This window comes from Ambystoma mexicanum, chromosome 4q (assembly GCF_040938575.1).
Source record: "Ambystoma mexicanum isolate Mex_15411 chromosome 4q, UKY_AmexF1_1, whole genome shotgun sequence".
NCBI classification, from domain to species: Eukaryota; Metazoa; Chordata; class Amphibia; order Caudata; family Ambystomatidae; genus Ambystoma; species Ambystoma mexicanum.
In genome coordinates, this window is record NC_090928.1 from 526,398,763 (window position 1) to 526,403,994 (window position 5,232).

Below are 5,232 nucleotides of genomic sequence, written 5' to 3' on the forward strand. Positions count from 1 at the left end.
ACTTTAGTTGTTTTCGCCCAACGTGGGGCTCGAACCCACGACCCTGAGATTAAGAGTCTCATGCTCTACCGACTAAGCTAGCCGGGCTCCTTTGGATGCCTATAGTTTTCTTCCATTTCCCTGCACTGCCGTTTTCCACAGATAGGATGCTGTGTAATCATAGGCTCTGGTGGAGTTTGGAAAGAAAATACACATCAGCCAGAGGCAGAAATAGTCTAAGAAAGTATCAAACACAATTACCAGTCAATATCAGAACGCTTTGAAGAATATCAGGAAATAGCTGACTGAACCTGTGTGAAAAAAAAGTCTTATTTGTGTTTTCTCCACTTTATTTTATAATAAGATGATACATACTTTTTCTTTTACAGTGAATACATTAAGGTATGGTATTGGCACATTAAACATCATCCTGACATGTATTCATATATTCAACTTTAACAATGAAAATACTGCAAATATTGTGAAGAGACTTTCAATGTCTCTCTTTTTTGTCGAAAAGCACTAAAAATATAGTAGTTTTTGTCCAAGGTGGGGCTTGAACCCACGACCCTGAGATTAAGAGTCTCATGCTCTACCCGCTGAGCTAGCCGGTCTCCTTTGGATGCCTATAGTTTTCTTCCCTATCCCTGCACTGCCGTTTTCCACAGATAGGATGCTGTGTAATCATAGGCTCTGGTGGAGTTTGGAAAGAAAATACACATCAGCCAGAGGCAGAAATAGTCTAAGAAAGTATCAAACACAATTACCAGTCAATATCAGAAGGCATTGAAGAATATCAGGAAATAGCCGATTAAACCTGTGTGAAAAAAAAGTCTTATTTGTGTTTTCTCCACTTTATTTTATAGTAAGATGATAGATACTTTTTCTTTTACAGTGAATACATTAAGGTATGGTATTGCCCCATTACACATCATGTAGACATGCATTCATATATTGCATATTAACAATGAAAATATTGCAAATATTGTGAAGAGACTTTCAATTTCTCTCTTTTTTGACAAAAAGTACTAATATTATAGCTTTTTTCACCCAATGTGGGGGTCCAACCCACGACCCTGAGAGTAAGAGTCTCATGCTCTACCCACTGAGCTAGCCGGGCTCATTTGGTGCCTATATTTTTCTTCCCTATCCCTGCACTGCCGTTTTCCACAGATAGGATGCTGTGTAATCATAGGCTCAGGTGGAGTTTGGAAAGAAAATACACATCAGCCAGAGGCAGAAATAGTCTAAGAAAGTATCAAACACAATTACCAGTCAATATCAGAACGCATTGAAGAATATCAGGAAATAGCCGATTAAAAATGTGTGGAAAAAAGTCTTATTTGTGTTTTCTCACCCTTTATTTTATAGTAAGATGATACATACTTTTTCTTTTACAGTGAATACATTAAGGTATGGTATTGCCCCATTACACATCATGTAGACATGCATTCATATATTGCATGTTAACAATGAAAATATTGCAAATATTGTGAAGAGACTTTCAATTTCTCTTTTTTGTCAAAAAGCACTAAAATTTTAATTGTTTTCGCCCAACTTGGGGCTTGAACCCACGACCCTGAGATTAAGAGTCTCATGCTCTACCCACTGAGCTAGCCGGGCTCCTTTGGATGCCTATAGTTTTCTTCCCTATCCCTGCACTGCCGTTTTCCACAGCTAGGATGCTGTGTAATCATAGGCTCAGGTGGAGTTTGGAAAGAAAATACACATCAGCCAGAGGCAGAAATAGTCTAAGAAAGTATCAAACACAATTACCAGTCAATATCAGAACGCATTGAAGAATATCAGGAAATAGCCGATTAAACCTGTGTGAAAAAAAAGTCTTATTTGTGTTTTCTCCACTTTATTTTATAGTAAGATGATACATACTTTTTCTTTTACAGTGAATACATTAAGGTATGGTATTGCCCGATTACACATCATCCAGACATGCATTCATATATTGCATGTTAGCAATGAAAATATTGCAAATATTGTGAAGAGACTTTCAATATCTATTTTATTGGTCAAAAAGCACTAAAATTTTAGTTGTTTTCGCCCAACGTGGGGCTCGAACCCACGACCCTGAGATTAAGAGTCTCATGCTCTACCGACTGAGCTAGCCAGGCTCCTTTGGATGCCTATAGTTTTCTTCCCTATCCCTGCACTGCCGTTTTCCACAGATAGGATGCTGTGTAATCATAGGCTCAGGTGGAGTTTGGAAAGAAAATACACATCAGCCAGAGGCAGAAATAGTCTAAGAAAGTATCAAACACAATTACCAGTCAATATCAGAACACATTGAAGAATATCAGGAAATAGCTGATTAAACCTGTGTGAAAAAAAAGTCTTATTTGTGTTTTCTCCACTTTATTTTATAATAAGATGATACATACTTTTTCTTATACAGTGAATACATTAAGGTATGGTATTGCCCCATTAAACATCATCCAGACATGCATTCATATATTGCATGTTAACAATGAAAATATTCCAAATATTGTGAAGAGACTTTCAATTTCTCTTTTTTGTCAAAAAGCACTAAAATTTTAATTGTTTTCGCCCAACGTGGGGCTTGAACCCACGACCCTGAGATTAAGAGTCTCATGCTCTACCCACTGAGCTAGCCGGGCTCTTTTGGATGCCTATAGTTTTGTTCCCTATCCCTGCACTGCCGTTTTCCACAGATAGGATGCTGTGTAATCATAGGCTCAGGTGGAGTTTGGAAAGAAAATACACATCAGCCAGAGGCAGAAATAGTCTAAGAAAGTATCAAACACAATTACCAGTCAATATCAGAAGGCATTGAAGAATATCAGGAAATAGCCGATTAAACCTGTGTGAAAAAAAAGTCTTATTTGTGTTTTCTCCACTTTATTTTATAGTAAGATGATAGATACTTTTTCTTTTACAGTGAATACATTAAGGTATGGTATTGCCCCATTACACATCATCCAGACATTCATTCATATATTGCATGTTAACAATGAAAATATTGCAAATATTGTGAAGAGACTTTCAATATCTATTTTTTTGGTCAAAAAGTACTAAAACTTTAGTTGTTTTCGCCCAACGTGGGGCTCGAACCCACGACCCTGAGATTAAGAGTCTCATGCTCTACCGACTAAGCTAGCCGGGCTCCTTTGGATGCCTATAGTTTTCTTCCATTTCCCTGCACTGCCGTTTTCCACAGATAGGATGCTGTGTAATCATAGGCTCTGGTGGAGTTTGGAAAGAAAATACACATCAGCCAGAGGCAGAAATAGTCTAAGAAAGTATCAAACACAATTACCAGTCAATATCAGAACGCTTTGAAGAATATCAGGAAATAGCTGACTGAACCTGTGTGAAAAAAAAGTCTTATTTGTGTTTTCTCCACTTTATTTTATAATAAGATGATACATACTTTTTCTTTTACAGTGAATACATTAAGGTATGGTATTGGCACATTAAACATCATCCTGACATGTATTCATATATTCAACTTTAACAATGAAAATACTGCAAATATTGTGAAGAGACTTTCAATGTCTCTCTTTTTTGTCGAAAAGCACTAAAAATATAGTAGTTTTTGTCCAAGGTGGGGCTTGAACCCACGACCCTGAGATTAAGAGTCTCATGCTCTACCCGCTGAGCTAGCCGGTCTCCTTTGGATGCCTATAGTTTTCTTCCCTATCCCTGCACTGCCGTTTTCCACAGATAGGATGCTGTGTAATCATAGGCTCTGGTGGAGTTTGGAAAGAAAATACACATCAGCCAGAGGCAGAAATAGTCTAAGAAAGTATCAAACACAATTACCAGTCAATATCAGAAGGCATTGAAGAATATCAGGAAATAGCCGATTAAACCTGTGTGAAAAAAAAGTCTTATTTGTGTTTTCTCCACTTTATTTTATAGTAAGATGATAGATACTTTTTCTTTTACAGTGAATACATTAAGGTATGGTATTGCCCCATTACACATCATGTAGACATGCATTCATATATTGCATATTAACAATGAAAATATTGCAAATATTGTGAAGAGACTTTCAATTTCTCTCTTTTTTGACAAAAAGTACTAATATTATAGCTTTTTTCACCCAATGTGGGGGTCCAACCCACGACCCTGAGAGTAAGAGTCTCATGCTCTACCCACTGAGCTAGCCGGGCTCATTTGGTGCCTATATTTTTCTTCCCTATCCCTGCACTGCCGTTTTCCACAGATAGGATGCTGTGTAATCATAGGCTCAGGTGGAGTTTGGAAAGAAAATACACATCAGCCAGAGGCAGAAATAGTCTAAGAAAGTATCAAACACAATTACCAGTCAATATCAGAACGCATTGAAGAATATCAGGAAATAGCCGATTAAAAATGTGTGGAAAAAAGTCTTATTTGTGTTTTCTCACCCTTTATTTTATAGTAAGATGATACATACTTTTTCTTTTACAGTGAATACATTAAGGTATGGTATTGCCCCATTACACATCATGTAGACATGCATTCATATATTGCATGTTAACAATGAAAATATTGCAAATATTGTGAAGAGACTTTCAATTTCTCTTTTTTGTCAAAAAGCACTAAAATTTTAATTGTTTTCGCCCAACTTGGGGCTTGAACCCACGACCCTGAGATTAAGAGTCTCATGCTCTACCCACTGAGCTAGCCGGGCTCCTTTGGATGCCTATAGTTTTCTTCCCTATCCCTGCACTGCCGTTTTCCACAGCTAGGATGCTGTGTAATCATAGGCTCAGGTGGAGTTTGGAAAGAAAATACACATCAGCCAGAGGCAGAAATAGTCTAAGAAAGTATCAAACACAATTACCAGTCAATATCAGAACGCATTGAAGAATATCAGGAAATAGCCGATTAAACCTGTGTGAAAAAAAAGTCTTATTTGTGTTTTCTCCACTTTATTTTATAGTAAGATGATACATACTTTTTCTTTTACAGTGAATACATTAAGGTATGGTATTGCCCGATTACACATCATCCAGACATGCATTCATATATTGCATGTTAGCAATGAAAATATTGCAAATATTGTGAAGAGACTTTCAATATCTATTTTATTGGTCAAAAAGCACTAAAATTTTAGTTGTTTTCGCCCAACGTGGGGCTCGAACCCACGACCCTGAGATTAAGAGTCTCATGCTCTACCGACTGAGCTAGCCAGGCTCCTTTGGATGCCTATAGTTTTCTTCCCTATCCCTGCACTGCCGTTTTCCACAGATAGGATGCTGTGTAATCATAGGCTCAGGTGGAGTTTGG